At 42.8% G+C, this 20,241-nt stretch overlaps 6 non-coding genes across 6 annotated transcripts; all 6 read left to right on the top strand.

The window, feature by feature from the left end:
* The first annotated feature begins 1,039 nt into the window (after nucleotides 1-1,039).
* Nucleotides 1,040-1,111, top strand: trnag-ucc (transfer RNA glycine (anticodon UCC)). The gene has a single exon. It is a non-coding gene; the product is annotated as a tRNA-Gly (tRNA).
* Nucleotides 1,112-3,904: 2,793 nt separating this feature from the next.
* Nucleotides 3,905-3,976, top strand: trnag-ucc (transfer RNA glycine (anticodon UCC)). The gene has a single exon. It is a non-coding gene; the product is annotated as a tRNA-Gly (tRNA).
* A 1,880-nt stretch (nucleotides 3,977-5,856) lies between these two features.
* On the top strand, nucleotides 5,857-5,928 carry trnag-ucc (transfer RNA glycine (anticodon UCC)). The gene has a single exon. It is a non-coding gene; the product is annotated as a tRNA-Gly (tRNA).
* A 4,060-nt stretch (nucleotides 5,929-9,988) lies between these two features.
* Nucleotides 9,989-10,060, top strand: trnag-ucc (transfer RNA glycine (anticodon UCC)). The gene has a single exon. It is a non-coding gene; the product is annotated as a tRNA-Gly (tRNA).
* A 3,235-nt stretch (nucleotides 10,061-13,295) lies between these two features.
* trnag-acc (transfer RNA glycine (anticodon ACC)) lies at nucleotides 13,296-13,368 on the top strand. Its single transcript has one exon. It is a non-coding gene; the product is annotated as a tRNA-Gly (tRNA).
* Nucleotides 13,369-19,914: 6,546 nt separating this feature from the next.
* On the top strand, nucleotides 19,915-19,986 carry trnag-ucc (transfer RNA glycine (anticodon UCC)). Its single transcript has one exon. It is a non-coding gene; the product is annotated as a tRNA-Gly (tRNA).
* Nucleotides 19,987-20,241: the final 255 nt, after the last annotated feature.

Here is a 20,241-nt window from a genome sequence, read left to right as displayed (position 1 = left end):
AAATGTTTTCCCTGTAGTTTTAATGTGTTCCCTGTTGTGTAAATGTATTCCCTGCTGTGTATAGGTGTTCCCTGTTGTGTAGATGCGTTCCCTGCTGTGTAAACGTGTTCCCTGTTGTGTAGATGCGTTTCCTGTTGTGTAAATGTGTTCCCTGCTGTGTAAAGGTGTTCCCTTTTGTGTAAAGGTGTTCCCTGTTGTGTAAAGATGTTCCCTGCTGTGTAAAGATGTTCCCTGCTGTGTAAAGGTGTTCCGTGTTGTGTAAATGTGTTCCCTGCTGTGTAAAGGTGTTCCCTGTTATGTAGATGCGTTCCCTGTTGTGTAAAAGTGTTCCCTGCTGTGTAAAGGTGTTCCCTGTTGTGTACATGCATTCCATGCTGTGTAAATGTGTTCCCTATTGTGTAAAGGTGTTCCCTGTTGTGTAAATGTGTTCCCTGCTGTGTGAAGGTGTTCCCTGTTGTGTAAATGCGTTCCCTGTTGTGTAAAGGTGTTCCCTGTTGTATAAATGCGTTCCCTTTTGTGTAAAGGTGTTCCCTGAGGTGTAAATGTGTTCCCTGTTATGTAAAGATGTTCCCTGTTGTGTAGATGTGTTCCCTGTTGTGTAAATGTGTTCCCTGTTGTATAATGATGTTCCCTGTTGTGTAACGGCCTGAATGAATATCATAGAAACATAGAAGATAGGAGCAGGGACAGGGTACTGAATTTGGATGATCAGCCATGATCTCATTAAATGGTGGAGCAGGCTCGAGGGGCCGAATGGTCTACTCCTGCTGCCTATATTCTATGTTTCTCCCTTAAAATTGATCTTCAATTCATTTTTGTGGATTATTGTTTTAAGTCATAAAGGACTTTAAAATAATAAATGGGGTGAGGGCTCAGTCTAAGCAAGATAACTATCCACAGTGGCCATTGTTAATTGTAGGGAAAGTGCCTCAGCATCGTGCTTACGCTCTGATTAAAATGAATTCAAAATATCGTATTTGTCCCGCTGAAGATCCGAAAGAAGTGGTTAGTGTGTAAATATAACATGTGGACTGTGTGAGCGATGGTGGTATAGTGGTGAGCATAGCTGCCTTCCAAGCAGTTGACCCGGGTTCGATTCCCGGCCATCGCAACCGAGATATTTTTAACCCCTTGCAGGTCAGAACTGATTTATGGGAGACCTTGCAACAGGATTTTATAACAAATAAAAATCTTAATTACAATTGACAGAATACTTTCATCAACTAATAAATGGTTTCTCAGTCAGAAGCAGTATTAAAAATGGTAGTTAAAAAATCTTTAATCCTCCATGATTGTCCATCCATAATACAGCTGTCTGTCAGTGCTGTGAAATTTCAGCCTCCAGACGGTATTGAAAGCGATAGCATTGCCCTCAAATAGCCCAGAATCCCGGACACAGCAACACACGTGTTGGGAAGCTCACCCTGGCTACACAAGGACACTCAGTATTACACCACCCACAATGGGACACACACACAATGACACACAGAAAACCAGCAAGGGGCTTTCAGGACACACAAAGGGAGGGATCGAGAAAGACACTGAGGATACCAGAGAGAGAGACAGACAAACAGACTGCGTAACACGAGCGAGAGACTGAGGGAAAGACAGAGACTGCGAGAGAGACAGAGGGAGAGATAGAGAGACAGGGAAAGAGAGACTGAGAGGAAGGGAGGGACTGGTATGAAGATGTTTTCTGTTGTGTAAATGTGTTCCCTATTATGCAAAGGTGTGCCCTGTTGTGTAAAGATATTCTCTGTTGTTTAACGATCTTCTCTGTTGTGTAAAGACGTTCCCAGTTGTGCAAAGATCTTCTCTGTTGAGTAAATATGTTCTCTGTTGTGTAAAGGTTTTCTCTGTTGTGTAAAGCTGTTCTGTTGTGTAAATATATTTTCTGTTGTGTAAAGGCGTTCCCTCGTGTGCAAATATGTTTCCAGTAGTGTAAAGATGTTCTCTGTTATGTAAACTTGATGTAAGTAAAATATAAAGTGTGATAAAAAATAAGTGCGCTGCAACAGATCTTTCTCGTTGGTGTAAATCAAAATGTAAATAGCAGAAGATGGCTTCGATCCATCGATCTCTGGGACCATCATGCTTCCGCTGCGTCACTTTGTTGTGGGTGATATTTATCTTCCGATGCCTGTCAGTGCTAAGTGTTAGCGAGACAAATTTCAGCCTCCAGATTGTATTGAAAGCGATAACACTGAGGAAACCATAGAGAGGCACAAAGGTGTTCCCTGTTGTGTAAATGTGTTCCCTATTGTGTAAAGGTGTTCCCTGTTATGGAAATGTGTTCCTTATTGTGTAAAGATTCTCCCTGTTGCGTAATGATTCTTCCTGTTGTGTAAATGCGTTCCCTGTAGTTTTAATATGTTCCCTGTTGTGTAAATGTATTCCCTGCGGTGTAAAGGTGTTCCCTGTTGTGTAGATGCGTTCCCTGCTGTGTAAACGTGTTCCCTGTTGTGTAGATGCGTTTCCTGTTGTGTAAATGTGTTCCCTACTGTGTAAAGGTGTTCCCTTTTGTGTAAGGGTGTTCCCTGTTGTGTAAAGATGTTCCCTGTTGTGTAAAGATGTTCCCTGTTGTGTAAATGTGTTCGATGTTTTGTAAAGGTGTTCCCTGTTGTGGAAATGTGTTCCTTATTGTGTGAACATTCTCCCTGTTGCGTAATGATTCTTCCTGTTGTGTAAATGCGTTCCCTGTAGTTTTAATGTGTTCCCTGTTGTGTAAATGTATTCCCTGCTGTGTAAAGGTGTTCCCTGTTGTGTAGATGCGTTCCCTGCTGTGTAAACGTGTTCCCTGTTGTGTAGATGCGTTTCCTGTTGTGTAAATGTGTTCCCTGCTGTGTAAAGGTGTTCCCTTTTGTGTAAAGGTGTTCACTGTTGTGTAAAGATGTTCCCTGTTGTGTAAAGATGTTCCCTGCTGTGCAAAGGTGTTCCCTGTTGTGTAAATGTGTTCCCTGCTGTGTAAACGTGTTCCCTGTTGTGTAGATGCGTTTCCTGTTGTGTAAATGTGTTCCCTGCTGTGTAAAGGTGTTCCCTTTTGTGTAAAGGTGTTCCCTGTTGTGTAAAGATGTTCCCTGCTGTGTAAAGATGTTCCCTGCTGTGTAAAGGTGTTCCCTGTTGTGTAAATGTGTTCCCTGCTGTGTAAAGGTGTTCCCTGTTATGTAGATGCGTTCCCTGTTGTGTAAAAGTGTTCCCTGCTGTGTAAAGGTGTTCCCTGTTGTGTAAATGCATTCCATGCTGTGTAAATGTGTTCCCTATTGTGTAAAGGTGTTCCCTGTTGTGTAAATGTGTTCCCTGCTGTGTGAAGGTGTTCCCTGTTGTGTAAATGCGTTCCCTGTTGTGTAAAGGTGTTCCCTGTTGTATAAATGCGTTCCCTGTTGTGTAAAGGTGTTCCCTGATGTGTAAATGTGTTCCCTGTTATGTAAAGATGTTCCCTGTTGTGTAGATGTGTTCCCTGTTGTGTAAATGTGTTCCCTGTTGTATAATGATGTTCCCTGTTGTGTAACGGCCTGAATGAATATCATAGAAACATAGAAGATAGGAGCAGGGACAGGGTACTGAATTTGGATGATCAGCCATGATCTCATTAAATGGTGGAGCAGGCTCGAGGGGCCGAATGGCCGACTCCTGCTCCTATATTCTATGTTTCTCCCTTAAAATTGATCTTCAATTCATTTTTGTGGATTATTGTTTTAAGTCATAAAGGACTTTAAAATAATAAATGGGGTGAGGGCTCCGTCTAAGCAAGATAACTATTCACAGTGGCCATTGTTAATTGTAGGGAAAGTGCCTCAGCATCGTGCTTACGCTCTGATTAAAATGAATTCAAAATATCGTATTTGTCCCGCTGAAGATCCGAAAGAAGCGGTTAGTCTGTAAATATAAGCTGTTGCTTGTGTGAGCGATGGTGGTATAGTGGTGAGCATAGCTGCCTTCCAAGCAGTTGACCCGGGTTCGATTCCCGGCCATCGCAACCGAGATATTTTTAACCCCTTGCAGGTCAGAACTGATTTATGGGAGACCTTGCAACAGGATTTTATAACAAATAAAAATCTTAATTACAATTGACAGAATACTTTCATCAACTAATAAATGTTCCCTGTTGTATAAAGATGTTCCGTGTTGAGTAAAGGTGTTCCCTGTTGTGTAAAGATGATCCCTGTTGTATAAAGATGTTCCCTGTTGTGTAAAGGTGTTCCCTGTTGTGTAAATGTGTTCCCTGTTGTATAAAGGTGTTCCCTGTTGTGTAAAGGTGTTCTGTGTCACTGTCCGTCTCCTCACCGTGACCTTGTGCCAGGGTTTCACTGTGGCCAAGAGCACCATCTGGTGGTGGAGAGGCGGTGCTGCAGGAATGTGTTGAAAGGGGAAAGTCGAGGCTGCTGCCTGTTTGCAGCAGTTGCAGCTTATGTTGGTGCGAATAAAATGATTTGAAAATTGTGTCGCAGGTTTTAGTGTTTATTGCAGGTAGGCAGTTGATGTTAGTAAAGTGTAATAAAAATAAGTGCGATGTGATCGTGGGCAGCAACAGATCTTTCTGGTTGGTGTAAATCAGAATGCAAATAGCAGAGGATGGTTTCGATCCATCGACCTCTGGGTTATGGGCCCAGCACGCTTCCGCTGCGCCACTCTGCTACAGGGTACAAGACGTCTCCAGCTACCTGTCAGTGCTAAATGTTGGGAGACAAATTTCAGCCTCCAGACTGCATTGAAAGCGATGACACTGAGGAAACCAGAGAGAGACCGACAAACAAACTGAGTAACACGAGGAAGAGACTGAGGGAAAGTCGGAGACTGCGAGAGAGACAGAGGGAGAGAGAGACAGAGGCGACTTTGAGGAAGGGTGAGAATGGTATGATGGTGCTTCGTGTTGTGAAAAGTTGTTCCCTGTTGTGTAAACGTGTCCCCTGTTGTGTAAAGATGTTCCCTGTTATGTAAAACATGTCCCCTGTTGTGTAGATGTGTTCCCTGTTGTGTAAATATGTTCCCTGTTGTGTAGATGTGTTCTCTATTGTGTAAATGTCTTCCCTGTTGTGTAAAGGTGTTCCCTGTTGTGTCGATGTGTTCCCTGTTGTGTAAATATGTTCCCTGTTGTGTAGATGTGTTCTCTATTGTGTAAATGTCTTCCCTGTTGTGTAAATGTCTTCCCTGTTGTGTAAAGGTGTTCCCTGTTGCGTAAAGGTGTTCCCTGTTGTATAAATATGTTCCTTGCTGTGTAAAGATGTTTCCTTTTGTATAAAGATGTTACCTATTGTGTAACTGTGTTCCCTGTTGCGAAAAATTGCTCCCTGTTGTGGAAATGCGTTCCCTGTTGTGTACATGTGTTCCCTGTTGTGTAAAGGTGTTCCCTGTTGTATAAATGCGTTCCTTGTTGTGTAAAGATGTTCCCTGTTGTGTAGATGTGTTCCCTGTTGTGTAAATGTGTTCCCTGTTGTATAATGATGTTCCCTGTTGTGTAACGGCCTGAATGAATATCATAGAAACATAGAATATAGGAGCAGGGACAGGGTACTGAATTTGGATGATCAGCCATGATCTCATTAAATGGTGGAGCAGGCTCGAGGGGCCGAATGGCCTACTCCTGCTCCCTATATTCTATGTTTCTCCCTTAAAATTGATCTTCAATTCATTTTTGTGGATTATTGTTTTAAGTCATAAAGGACTTTAAAATAATAAATGGGGTGAGGGCTCAGTCTAAGCAAGATAACTATTCACAGTGGCCATTGTTAATTGTAGGGAAAGTGCCTCAGCATCGTGCTTACGCTCTGATTAAAATGAATTCAAAATATCGTATTTGTCCCGCTGAAGATCCGAAAGAAGTGGTTAGTCTGTAAATATAAGCTGTTGCGTGTGTGAGCGATGGTGGTATAGTGGTGAGCATAGCTGCCTTCCAAGCAGTTGACCCGGGTTCGATTCCCGGCCATCGCAACCGAGATATTTTTAATCCCTTGCAGGTCAGAACTGATTTATGGGAGACTTTGCAACAGGATTTTATAACAAATAAAAATCTTAATTACAATTGACAGAATACTTTCATCAACTAATAAATGGGTTCTCAGTCAGAAGCAATATTAAAAATGGTAGTTAAAAAATCTTTAATCCTCCATGATTGTCCATCCATAATACAGCTGCCTGTCAGTGCTGTGAAATTTCAGCCTCCAGACTGTATTGAAAGCGATAGCATTGCCCTCAAATAGCCCAGAATCCCGGACACAGCAACACGCGTGTTGGGAAGCTCACCCTGGCTACACAAGGACACTCAGTATTACACCACCCACAATGGGACACACACACAATGACACACAGAAAACCAGCAAGGGGCTTTCAGGACACACAAAGGGAGGGATAGAGAAAGACACTGAGGATACCAGAGAGAGACAGACAAACAGACTGCGTAACACGAGACAGAGACTGAGGGAAAGACAGAGACTGCGAGAGAGACAGAGGGAGAGATAGACAGACAGGGAAAGAGAGACTGAGAGGAAGGGAGGGACTGGTATGAAGATGTTTTCTGTTGTGTAAATGTGTTCCCTATTATGCAAAGGTGTGCCCTGTTGTGTAAAGATATTCTCTGTTGTTTAACGATCTTCTCTGTTGTGTAAAGACGTTCCCAGTTGTGCAAAGATCTTCTCTGTTGAGTAAATATGTTCTCTGTTGTGTAAAGATTTTCTCTGTTGTGTAAAGCTGTTCTGTTGTGTAAATATATTTTCTGTTGTGTAAAGGCGTTCCCTCGTGTGCAAATATGTTTCCAGTAGTGTAAAGATGTTCTCTGTTATGTAAACTTGATGTAAGTAAAATATAAAGTGTGATAAAAAATAAGTGCGCTGCAACAGATGTTTCTCGTTGGTGTAAATCAAAATGTAAATAGCAGAAGATGGCTTCGATCCATCGATCTCTGGGACCATCATGCTCCCGCTGCGTCACTTTGCTGTGGGTGATATTTATCTTCCGATGCCTGTCAGTGCTAAGTGTTAGCGAGACAAATTTCACCCTCCAGATTGTATTGAAAGCGATAAACACTGAGGAAACCATAGAGAGGCACAAAAGGTGTTCCCTGTTGTGTAAATGTGTTCCCTATTGTGTAAAGGTGTTCCCTGTTGTGTAAATGTGTTCGCTGTTGTGTAAAGGTGTTCCCTGTTGTGGAAATGTGTTCCTTATTGTGTAATGATTCTCCCTGTTGCGTAATGATTCTTCCTGTTGTGTAAATGCGTTCCCTGTAGTTTTAATGTGTTCCCTGTTGTGTAAATGTATTCCCTGCTGTGTAAAGGTGTTCCCTGTTGTGTAGATGCTTTCCCTGCTTTGTAAACGTGTTCCCTGTTGTGTAGATGCGTTTCCTGTTGTGTAAATGTGTTCCCTGCTGTGTAAAGGTGTTCCCTTTTGTGTAAAGGTGTTCCCTGTTGTGTAAAGATGTTCCCTGTTGTGTAAAGATGTTCCCTGCTGTGCAAAGGTGTTCCCTGTTGTGTAAATGTGTTCCCTGCTGTGTAAAGGTGTTCCCTGTTATGTAGATGCGTTCCCTGTTGTGTAAAAGTGTTCCCTGTTGTGTAAAGGTGTTCCCTGTTGTGTAAATGCATTCCATGCTGTGTAAATGTGTTCCCTATTGTGTAAAGGTGTTCCCTGTTGTGTAAATGTGTTCCCTGCTGTGTGATGGTGTTCCCTGTTGTGTAAATGCGTTCCCTGTTTTTTAAATGTGTTCCCTGTTGTGTAAAGCTGTTCCCTGTTGTGTAAAGATGTTCCCTGTTGTGTAGATGTGTTCCCTGTTGTGTAAATGTGTTCCCTGTTGTATAAAGATGTTCCCTGTTGTGTAAAGGTGTTCCCTGTTGTGTAAAGATTCTCCCTGTTGTGTAAATGTTTTCCCTGTAGTTTTAATGTGTTCCCTGTTGTGTAAATGTATTCCCTGCTGTGTACAGGTGTTCCCTGTTGTGTAGATGCGTTCCCTGCTGTGTGAAGGTGTTCCCTGTTGTGTAAAGATGTTCCCTGCTGTGTAAACGTGTTCCCTGTTGTGTAGATGCGTTTCCTGTTGTGTAAATGTGTTCCCTGCTGTGTAAAGGTGTTCCCTTTTGTGTAAAGGTGTTCCCTGTTGTGTAAAGATGTTCCCTGTTGTGTAACGATGTTCCCTGCTGTGTAAAGGTGTTCCCTGTTGTGTAAATGTGTTCCCTGCTGTGTAATGGTGTTCCCTGTTATGTAGATGCGTTCCCTGTTGTGTAAAAGTGTTCCCTGCTGTGTAAAGGTGTTCCCTGTTGTGTAAATGCATTCCATGCTGTGTAAATGTGTTCCCTATTGTGTAAAGGTGTTCCCTGTTGTGTAAATGTGTTCCCTGCTGTGTGAAGGTGTTCCCTGTTGTGTAAATGCGTTCCCTGTTTTTGAAATGTGTTCCCTGTTGTGTAAAGGTGTTCCCTGTTGTGTAAAGATGTTCCCTGTTGTGTAGATGTGTTCCCTGTTGTGTAAATGTGTTCCCTGTTGTATAAAGATGCTCCCTGTTGTGTAAAGGTGTTCCCTGTTGTGTAAAGGTGTTCTGTGTCACTGTCCGTCTCCTCACTGTGACCTTGTGCCAGGGTTTCACTGTGGCCAAGACCACCATCTGGTGGTGGAGAGGCGGTGCTGCAGGAATGTGTTGAAAGGGGAAAGTCGAGGCTGCTGCCTGTTTGCAGCAGTTGCAGCTTATGTTGGCGCGAATAAAATGATTTGAAAATTGTGTCGCAGGTTTTAGTGTTTATTGCAGGTAGGCAGTTGATGTCAGTAAAGTGTAATAAAAATAAGTGCGATGTGATCGTGGGCAGCAACAGATCTTTTTTGTTGGTGTAAATCAGAATGCAAATAGCAGAGGATGGTTTCGATCCATCGACCTCTGGGTTATGGGCCCAGCACGCTTCCGCTGCGCCACTCTGCTACAGGGTACAAGACTTCTTCAGCTACCTGTCAGTGCTAAGTGTTGGGAGACAAATTTCAGCCTCCAGACTGCATTGAAAGCGATGACACTGAGGAAACCAGAGAGAGACAGACAAACAAACTGAGTAACACGAGGAAGAGACTGAGGGAAAGTCGGAGACTGCGGGAGAGACAGAGGGAGAGAGAGACAGAGGCGACTTTGAGGAAGGGTGAGAATGGTATGATGGTGCTTCGTGTTGTGAAAAGTTGTTCCCTGTTGTGTAAACGTGTCCCCTGTTGTGTAAAGATGTTCCCTGTTATGTAAACATGTCCCCTGTTATGCACATGTGTTCCCTTGTTGCGTAAATATGTTCCCTGTTGTGTAGATGTGTTCCCTGTTGTGTTAAGGTGTTCCCTGTTGCGTAAAGGTGTTCCCTGTTGTATAAATATGTTCCTTGTTGTGTAAAGATGTTTCCTGTTGTATAAAGATGTTACCTGTTGTGTAACTGTGTTCCCTGTTGCGAAAAAATGCTCCCTGTTGTGGAAATGTGTTCCCTGTTGTGTACATGTGTTCCCTGTTGTGTAAAGCTGTTCCCTGTTGTATAAATGCGTTCCCTGTTGTGTAAAGGTGTTCCCTGATATGTAAAGATGTTCCCTGTTGTGTAGATGTGTTCCCTGTTGTGTAAATGTGTTCCCTGTTGTATAATGATGTTCCCTGTTGTGTAACGGCCTGAATGAATATCATAGAAACATAGAAGATAGGAGCAGGGACAGGGTACAGAATTTGGATGATCAGCCATGATCTCATTAAATGGTGGAGCAGGCTCGAGGGGCCGAATGGCCTACTCCTGCTCCCTATATTCTATGTTTCTCCCTTAAAATTGATCTTCAATTCATTTTTGTGGATTATTGTTTTAAGTCATAAAGGACTTTAAAATAATAAATGGGGTGAGGGCTCAGTCTAAGCAAGATAACTATTCACAGTGGCCATTGTTAATTGTAGGGAAAGTGCCTCAGCATCGTGCTTACGCTCTGATTAAAATGAATTCAAAATATCGTATTTGTCCCGCTGAAGATCCGAAAGAAGTGGTTAGTCTGTAAATATAAGTTGTTGCTTGTGTGAGCGATGGTGGTATAGTGGTGAGCATAGCTGCCTTCCAAGCAGTTGACCCGGGTTCGATTCCCGGCCATCGCAACCGAGATATTTTTAATCCCTTGCAGGTCAGAACTGATTTATGGGAGACTTTGCAACAGGATTTTATAACAAATAAAAATCTTAATTACAATTGACAGAATACTTTCATCAACTAATAAATGGGTTCTCAGTCAGAAGCAATATTAAAAATGGTAGTTAAAAAATCTTTAATCCTCCATGATTGTCCATCCATAATACAGCTGCCTGTCAGTGTTGTGAAATTTCAGCCTCCAGGCTGTGTTGAAAGCGATAGCGTTGCCCTCAAATAGCCCAGAATCCCGGACACAGCAACACACGTGTTGGGAAGCTCACCCTGGCTACACAAGGACACTCAGTATTACACCACCCACAATGGGACACACACACAATGACACACAGAAAACCAGCAAGGGGCTTTCAGGACACACAAAGGGAGGGATAGAGAAAGACGCTGAGGATACCAGAGAGAGACAGACAAACAGACTGCGTTGCACGAGCGAGAGACAGAGACTGAGGGAAAGACAGAGACTGCGAGAGAGACAGAGGGAGAGATAGACAGACAGGGAAAGAGAGACTGAGAGGAAGGGAGGGACTGGTATGAAGATGTTTTCTGTTGTGTAAATGTGTTCCCCATTATGCAAAGGTGTGCCCTGTTGTGTAAAGATATTCTCTGTTGTTTAACGATCTTCTCTGTTGTGTAAAGACGTTCCCAGTTGTGCAAAGATCTTCTCTGTTGAGTAAATATGTTCTCTGTTGTGTAAAGATTTTCTCTGTTGTGTAAAGCTGTTCTGTTGTGTAAATATATTTTCTGTTGTGTAAAGGCGTTCCCTCGTGTGCAAATATGTTTCCAGTAGTGTAAAGATGTTCTCTGTTATGTAAACTTGATGTAAGTAAAATATAAAGTGTGATAAAAAATAAGTGCGCTGCAACAGATGTTTCTCGCTGGTGTAAATCAAAATGTAAATAGCAGAAGATGGCTTCGATCCTTCGATCTCTGGGACCATCATGCTTCCGCTGCGTCGCTTTGCTGTGGGTGATATTTATCTTCCGATGCCTGTCAGTGCTAAGTGTTAGCGAGACAAATTTCAGCCTCCAGATTGTATTGAAAGCGATAACACTGAGGAAACCATAGAGAGGCACAAAGGTGTTCCCTGTTGTGTAAATGTATTCCCTATTGTGTAAAGGTGTTCCCTGTTGTGTAAATGTGTTCGCTGTTGTGTAAAGGTGTTCCCTGTTGTGGAAATGTGTTCCTTATTGTGTAAAGATTCTCCCTGTTGCGTAATGATTCTTCCTGTTGTGTAAATGCGTTCCCTGTAGTTTTAATATGTTCCCTGTTGTGTAAATGTATTCCCTGCTGTGTAAAGGTGTTCCCTGTTGTGTAGATGCGTTCCCTGCTTTGTAAACGTGTTCCCTGTTGTGTAGATGCGTTTCCTGTTGTGTAAATGTGTTCCCTGCTGTGTAAAAGTGTTCCCTTTTGTGTAAAGGTGTTCCCTGTTGTGTAAAGATGTTCCCTGTTGTGTAAAGATGTTCCCTGCTGTGCAAAGGTGTTCCCTGTTGTGTAAATGTGTTCCCTGCTGTGTAAAGGTGTTCCCTGTTATGTAGATGCGTTCCCTGTTGTGTAAAAGTGTTCCCTGTTGTGTAAATGCATTCCAAGCTGTGTAAATGTGTTCCCTATTGTGTAAAGGTGTTCCCTGTTGTGTAAATGTGTTCCCTGCTGTGTGAAGGTGTTCCCTGTTGTGTAAATGCGTTCCCTGTTTTTTAAATGTGTTCCCTGTTGTGTAAAGCTGTTCCCTGTTGTGTAAAGATGTTCCCTGTTGTGTAGATGTGTTCCCTGTTGTGTAAATGTGTTCCCTGTTGTATAAAGATGTTCCCTGTTGTGTAAAGGTGTTCCCTGTTGTGTAAAGATTCTCCCTGTTGTGTAAATGTTTTCCCTGTAGTTTTAATGTGTTCCCTGTTGTGTAAATGAATTCCCTGCTGTGTATAGGTGTTCCCTGTTGTGTAGATGCGTTCCCTGCTGTGTGGTGTTCCCTGTTGTGTAAAGATGTTCCCTGCTGTGTAAACGTGTTCCCTGTTGTGTTGATGCGTTTCCTGTTGTGTAAATGTGTTCCCTGCTGTGTAAAGGTGTTCCCTTTTGTGTAAAGGTGTTCCCTGTTGTGTAAAGATGTTCCCTGTTGTGTAAAGATGTTCCCTGCTGTGTAAAGGTGTTCCCTGTTGTGTAAATGTGTTCCCTGCTGTGTAAAGGTGTTCCCTGTTATGTAGATGCGTTCCCTGTTGTGTAAATGTGTTCCCTGCTGTGTAAAGGTGTTCCATGCTGTGTAAATGTGTTCCCTATTCTGTAAAGGTGTTCCCTGTTGTGTAAATGTGTTCCCTGCTGTGTAAAGGTGTTCCCTTTTGTGTAAAGGTGTTCCCTGTTGTGTAAAGATGTTCCCTGTTGTGTAAAGATGTTCCCTGTTGTATAAATGCGTTCCCTGTTGTGTAAATGTGTTCCCTGCTGTGTAAAGGTGTTCCCTGTTATGTAGATGCGTTCCCTTTTGTGTAAATGTGTTCCCTGCTGTGGAAAGGTGTTCCCTTTTGTGTAAAGGTGTTCCCTGTTGTGTAAAGATGTTCCCTGTTGTGTAAAGGTGTTCCCTGTTGTGTAAATGTGTTCCCTGCTGTGTGAAGGTGTTCCCTGTTGTGTAAATGCGTTCCCTGTTGTGGAAAGGTGTTCCCTGTTGTATAAATGCGTTCCCTGTTGTGTAAAGGTGTTCCCTGTTGTGTAAATGCATTCCATGCTGTGTAAATGTGTTCCCTATTCTGTAAAGGTGTTCCCTGTTGTGTAAATGTGTTCCCTGCTGTGTGAAGGTGTTCCCTGTTGTGTAACGGCCTGAATGAATATCATAGAAACATAGAAGATAGGAGCAGGGACAGGGTACTGAATTTGGATGATCAGCCATGATCTCATTAAATGGTGGAGCAGGCTCGAGGGGCCGAATGGCCTACTCCTGCTGCCTATATTCTATGTTTCTCCCTTAAAATTGATCTTCAATTCATTTTTGTGGATTATTGTTTTAAGTCATAAAGGACTTTAAAATAATAAATGGGGTGAGGGCTCCGTCTAAGCAAGATAACTATTCACAGTGGCCATTGTTAATTGTAGGGAAAGTGCCTCAGCATCGTGCTTACGCTCTGATTAAAATGAATTCAAAATATCGTATTTGTCCCGCTGAAGATCCGAAAGAAGTGGTTAGTCTGTAAATATAACATGTGGCCTGTGTGAGCGATGGTGGTATAGTGGTGAGCATAGCTGCCTTACCAAGCAGTTGACCCGGGTTCGATTCCCGGCCATCGCAACCGAGATATTTTTAACCCCTTGCAGGTCAGAACTGATTTATGGGAGACCTTGCAACAGGATTTTATAACAAATAAAAATCTTAATTACAATTGACAGAATACTTTCATCAACTAATAAATGTTCCCTGTTGTATAAAGATGTTCCCTGTTGTGTAGATGTGTTCCCTGTTGTGTAGATGTGTTCCCTGTTGTGTAAGTGTGTTCCCTGTTGTATAAAGATGTTCCCTGTTGTGTAAAGGTGTTCCCTGTTGTGTAAAGATGTTCCCTGTTGTGTAGATGTGTTCCCTGTTGTGTAGATGTGTTCCCTGTTGTATAAAGATGTTCCCTGTTGTATAAAGATGTTCCCTGTTGTGTAAAGGTGTTCCCTGTTGTGTAAAGGTGTTCCCTGTTGTGTAAAGGTGTTCTGTGTCACTGACCGTGACCTTGTGCCAGGGTTTCACTGTGGCCAAGAGCACCATCTGGTGGTGGAGAGGCGGTGCTGCAGGAAAGTGTTGAAAGGGGAAAGTCGAGGCTGCTGCCTGTTTGCAGCAGTTGCAGCTTATGTTGGTGCGAATAAAATGATTTGAAAATTGTGACGCAGGTTTTAGTGTTTATTGCAGGTAGGCAGTTGATGTAAGTAAAGTGTAATAAAAATAAGTGCGATGTGATCGTGGGCAGCAACAGATCTTTCTTGTTGGTGTAAATCAGAATGCAAATAGCAGAGGATGGTTTCGATCCATCGACCTCTGGGTTATGGGCCCAGCACGCTTCCGCTGCGCCACTCTGCTACAGGGTACAAGACGTCTCCAGCTACCTGTCAGTGCTAAGTGTTGGGAGACAAATTTCAGCCTCCAGACTGCATTGAAAGCGATGACACTGAGGAAACCAGAGAGAGACAGACAAACAAACTGAGTAACACGAGGAAGAGACTGAGGGAAAGTCGGAGACTGCGGGAGAGACAGAGGGAGAGAGAGACAGAGGCGACTTTGAGGAAGGGTGAGAATGGTATGATGGTGCTTCGTGTTGTGAAAAGTTGTTCCCTGTTGTGTAAACGTGTCCCCTGTTGTGTAAAGATGTTCCCTGTTATGTAAACATGTCCCCTGTTATGCACATGTGTTCCCTTGTTGCGTAAATATGTTCCCTGTTGTGTAGATGTGTTCCCTGTTGTGTTAAGGTGTTCCCTGTTGCGTAAAGGTGTTCCCTGTTGTATAAATATGTTCCTTGTTGTGTAAAGATGTTTCCTGTTGTATAAAGATGTTACCTATTGTGTAACTGTGTTCCCTGTTGCGAAAAATTGCTCCCTGTTGTGGAAATGTGTTCCCTGTTGTGTACATGTGTTCCCTGTTGTGTAAAGGTGTTCCCTGATGTGTAAATGTGTTCCCTGTTATGTAAAGATGTTCCCTGTTGTGTAGATGTGTTCCCTGTTGTGTAAATGTGTTCCCTGTTGTATAATGATGTTCCCTGTTGTGTAAATGTGTTCCCTGTTATGTAACGATGTTCCCTGTTGTGTAGATGTGTTCCCTGTTGTGTAAATGTGTTCCCTGTTGTATAATGATGTTCCCTGTTGTGTAACGGCCTGAATGAATATCATAGAAACATAGAAGATAGGAGCAGGGACAGGGTACTGAATTTGGATGATCAGCCATGATCTCATTAAATGGTGGAGCAGGCTCGAGGGGCCGAATGGCCTACTCCTGCTCCCTATATTCTATGTTTCTCCCTTAAAATTGATCTTCAATTCATTTTTGTGGATTATTGTTTTAAGTCATAAAGGACTTTAAAATAATAAATGGGGTGAGGGCTCCGTCTAAGCAAGATAACTATTCACAGTGGCCATTGTTAATTGTAGGGAAAGTGCCTCAGCATCGTGCTTACGCTCTGATTAAAATGAATTCAAAATATCGTATTTGTCCCGCTGAAGATCCGAAAGAAGTGGTTAGTCTGCAAATATAAGCTATGGCTTATGTGAGCGATGGTGGTATAGTGGTGAGCATAGCTGCCTTCCAAGCTAGTTGACCCGCGTTCGATTCCCAGCCATCGCAACCGAGATATTTTTAACCCCTTGCAGGTCAGAACTGATTTATGGGAGACCTTGCAACAGGATTTTATAACAAATAAAAATCTTAATTACAATTGACAGAATACTTTCATCAACTAATAAATGGGTTCTCAGTCAGAAGCAATATTAAAAATGGTAGTTAAAAAATCTTTAATCCTCCATGATTGTCCATCCATAATACAGCTGCCTGTCAGTGCTGTGAAATTTCAGCCTCCAGACTGTATTGAAAGCGATAGCATTGCCCTCAAATAGTCCAGAATCCCGGACACAGCAACACACGTGTTGGGAAGCTCACCCTGGCTACACAAGGACACTCAGTATTACACCACCCACAATGGGACACACAGAAAACCAGCAAGGGGCTTTCAGGACACACAAAGGGAGGGATAGAGAAAGACACTGAGGATACCAGAGAGAGACAGACAAACAGACTGCGTAACACGAGCCAGAGACTGAGGGAAAGACAGAGACTGCGAGAGAGACAGAGGGAGAGATAGACAGACAGGGAAAGAGAGACTGAGAGGAAGGGAGGGACTGGTATGAAGATGTTTTCTGTTGTGTAAATGTGTTCCCCATTATGCAAAGGTGTGCCCTGTTGTGTAAAGATATTCTCTGTTGTTTAACGATCTTCTCTGTTGTGTAAAGACGTTCCCAGTTGTGCAAAGATCTTCTCTGTTGAGTAAATATGTTCTCTGTTGTGTAAAGCTGTTCTTTTGTGTAAATATATTTTCTGTTGTGTAAAGGCGTTCCCTCGTGTGCAAATATGTTTCCAGTAGTGTAAAGATGTTCTCTGTTATGTAAACTTGATGTAAGTAAAATATAAAGTGTGATAAAAAATAAGTGCGCTGCAACAGATGTTTCTCGTTGGTGTAAATCAAAATGTAAATAGCAGAAGATGGCTTCGATCCATCGATCTCTGGGACCATCATGCTTCCGCTGCGTCACTTTGCTGTGGGTGATATTTATCTTCCGATGCCTGTCAGTGCTAAGTGTTAGCGAGACAAATTTCAGCCTCCAGATTGTATTGAAAGCGATAACACTGAGGAAACCATAGAGAGGCACAAAGGTGTTCCCTGTTGTGTAAATGTGTTCCCTATTGTGTAAAGGTGTTCCCTGTTATGGAAATGTGTTCCTTATTGTGTAAAGATTCTCCCTGTTGCGTAATGATTCTTCCTGTTGTGTAAATGCGTTCCCTGTAGTTTTAATATGTTCCCTGTTGTGTAAATGTATTCCCTGCGGTGTAAAGGTGTTCCCTGTTGTGTAGATGCGTTCCCTGCTGTGTAAACGTGTTCCCTGTTGTGTAGATGCGTTTCCTGTTGTGTAAATGTGTTCCCTACTGTGTAAAGGTGTTCCCTTTTGTGTAAGGGTGTTCCCTGTTGTGTAAAGATGTTCCCTGTTGTGTAAAGATGTTCCCTGCTGTGCAAAGGTGTTCCCTGTTGTGTAAATGTGTTCCCTGCTGTGTAAAGGTGTTCCCTGTTATGTAGATGCGTTCCCTGTTGTGTAAAAGTGTTCCCTGTTGTGTAAATGCATTCCATGCTGTGTAAATGTGTTCCCTATTGTGTAAAGGTGTTCCCTTTTGTGTAAATGTGTTCCCTGCTGTGTGAAGGTGTTCCCTGTTGTGTAAATGCGTTCCCTGTTTTTTTAAATGTGTTCCCTGTTGTGTAAAGCTGTTCCCTGTTGTGTAAAGATGTTCCCTGTTGTGTAGATGTGTTCCCTGTTGTGTAAATGTGTTCCCTGTTGTTTAAAGATGTTCCCTGTTGTGTAAAGGTGTTCCCTGTTCTGTAAAGATTCTCCCTGTTGTGTAAATGTTTTCCCTGTAGTTTTAATGTGTTCCCTGTTGTGTAAATGTATTCCCTGCTGTGTATAGGTGTTCCCTGTTGTGTAGATGCGTTCCCTGCTGTGTGAAGGTGTTCCCTGTTGTGTAAAGATGTTCCCTGCTGTGTAAACGTGTTCCCTGTTGTGTACATGCGTTTCCTGTTGTGTAAATGTGTTCCCTGCTGTGTAAAGGTGTTCCCTTTTGTGTAAAGGTGTTCCCTGTTGTGTAAAGAAGTTCCCTGTTGTGTAAAGATGTTCCCTGCTGTGTAAAGGTGTTCCCTGTTGTGTAAATGTGTTCCCTGCTGTGTAAAGGTGTTCCCTGTTATGTAGATGCGTTCCCTGTTGTGTAAATGTGTTCCCTGCTGTGTAAAGGTGTTCCCTTTTGTGTAAAGGCGTTCCCTGTTGTGTAAAGATGTTCGCTGTTGTGTAAAGATGTTCCCTGCTGTGTAAAGGTGTTCCCTGTTGTGTAAAAGTGTTCCCTGCTGTGTAAAGGTGTTCCCTGTTATGTAGATGCGTTCCCTGTTGTGTAAAAGTGTTCCCTGCTGTGTAAAGGTGTTCCCTATTGTGTAAATGCATTCCATGCTGTGTAAATGTGTTCCCTATTGTGTAAAGGTGTTCCCTGTTGTGTAAATGTGTTCCCTGCTGTGTGAAGGTGTTCCCTGTTGTGTAAATGCGTTCCCTGTTTTTTAAATGTGTTCCCTGTTGTGTAAAGATTCTCCCTGTTGTGTAAAGATGTTCCCTGTTGTGTAGATGTGTTCCCTGTTGTGTAAATGTGTTCCCTGTTGTATAAAGATGTTCCCTGTTGTGTAAAGATGTTCCCTGTTGTGTAAAGATTCTCCCTGTTGTGTAAATGTTTTCCCTGCAGTTTTAATGTGTTCCCTGTTGTGTAAATGTATTCCCTGCTGTGTATAGGTGTTCCCTGTTGTGTAGATGCGTTCCCTGCTGTGTAAAGGTGTTCCCTGTTGTGTAAAGATGTTCCCTGCTGTGTAAACGTGTTCCCTGTTGTGTAAAGGTGTTCCCTGCTGTGTGAAGGTGTTCCCTGTTGTGTAAAGATGTTCCCTGCTGTGTAAACGTGTTCCCTGTTGTGTAAAGGTGTTCCCTGTTGTGTAAAGATGTTCCCTGTTGTGTAGATGTGTTCCCTGTTGTGTAAATGTGTTCCCTGTTGTATAAAGATGTTCCCTGTTGTGTAAAGGTGTTCCCTGTTGTGTAAGGATGTTCCCTGTTGAGTAGATGTGTTCCCTGTTGTGTAAATGTGTTCCCTGTTGTATAAAGATGTTCCCTGTTGTGTAAAGGTGTTCCCTGTTGTGTAAAGGTGTTCTGTGTCACTGTCCGTCTCCTCACCGTGACCTTGTGCCAGGGTTTCACTGTGGCCAAGAGCACCATCTGGTGGTGGAGAGGCGGTGCTGCAGGAATGTGTTGAAAGGGGAAAGTCGAGGCTGCTGCCTGTTTGCAGCAGTTGCAGCTTATGTTGGTGCGAATAAAATGATTTGAAAATTGTGTCGCAGGTTTTCGTGTTTATTGCAGGTAGGCAGTTGATGTAAGTAAAGTGTAATAAAAATAAGTGCGATGTGATCGTGGGCAGCAACAGATCTTTCTTGTTGGTGTAAATCAGAATGCAAATAGCAGAGGATGGTTTCGATCCATCGATCTCTGGGTTATGGGCCCAGCACGCTTCCGCTGCGCCACTCTGCTACAGGGTACAAGACGTCTCCAGCTACCTGTCAGTGCTAAGTGTTGGGAGACAAATTTCAGCCTCCAGACTGCATTGAAAGCGATGACACTGAGGAAACCAGAGAGAGACAGACAAACAAACTGAGTAACACGAGGAAGGGACTGAGGGAAAGTCGGAGACTGCGGGAGAGACAGAGGGAGAGAGAGACAGAGGCGACTTTGAGGAAGGGTGAGAATGGTATGATGGTGCTTCGTGTTGTGAAAAGTTGTTCCCTGTTGTGTAAACGTGTCCCCTGTTGTGTAAAGATGTTCCCTGTTATGTAAAACATGTCCCCTGTTGTGTAGATGTGTTCCCTGTTGTGTAAATATGTTCCCTGTTGTGTAGATGTGTTCTCTATTGTATAAATGTCTTCCCTGTTGTGTAAATGTGTTCCCTGCTGTGTGAAGGTGTTCCCTGTTGTGTAAATGCGTTCCCTGTTGTGTAAAGGTGTTCCCTGTTGTATAAATGCGTTCCCTGTTGTGTAAAGATGTTCCCTGATGTGTAAATGTGTTCCCTGTTATGTAAAGATGTTCCCTGTTGTGTAAATGTGTTCCCTGTTGTATAATGATGTTCCCTGTTGTGTAACGGCCTGAATGAATATCATAGAAACATAGAAGATAGGAGCAGGGACAGGGTACTGAATTTGGATGATCAGCCATGATCTCATTAAATGGTGGAGCAGGCTCGAGGGGCCGAATGGCCTACTCCTGCTCCTATATTCTATGTTTCTCCCTTAAAATTGATCTTCAATTCATTTTTGTGGATTATTGTTTTAAGTCATAAAGGACTTTAAAATAATAAATGGGGTGAGGGCTCCGTCTAAGCAAGATAACTATTCACAGTGGCCATTGTTAATTGTAGGGAAAGTGCCTCAGCATCGTGCTTACGCTCTGATTAAAATGAATTCAAAATATCGTATTTGTCCCGCTGAAGATCCGAAAGAAGTGGTTAGTCTGTCAATATAACATGTGGCCTGTGTGAGCGATGGTGGTATAGTGGTGAGCATAGCTGCCTTCCAAGCAGTTGACCCGGTTTCGATTCCCGGCCATCGCAACCGAGATATATTTAACCCCTTGCAGGTCAGAACTGATTTATGGGAGACCTTGCAACAGGATTTTATAACAAATAAAAATCTTAATTACAATTGACAGAATACTTTCATCAACTAATAAATGGGTTCTCAGTCAGAAGCAATATTAAAAATGGTAGTTAAAAAATCTTTAATCCTCCATGATTGTCCATCCATAATACAGCTGCCTGTCAGTGCTGTGAAATTTCAGCCTCCAGACTGTATTGAAAGCGATAGCA

The sequence above is a fragment of the Somniosus microcephalus genome, chromosome 29, assembly GCF_052327205.1.
Source record: "Somniosus microcephalus isolate GS21.2 chromosome 29, FLI_Smic_1.0, whole genome shotgun sequence".
In the NCBI taxonomy this organism is placed as follows: Eukaryota; Metazoa; Chordata; class Chondrichthyes; order Squaliformes; family Somniosidae; genus Somniosus; species Somniosus microcephalus.
Note: the sequence above shows the minus strand (reverse complement) of the source record. Positions and strands in the feature narration are given on the sequence as shown.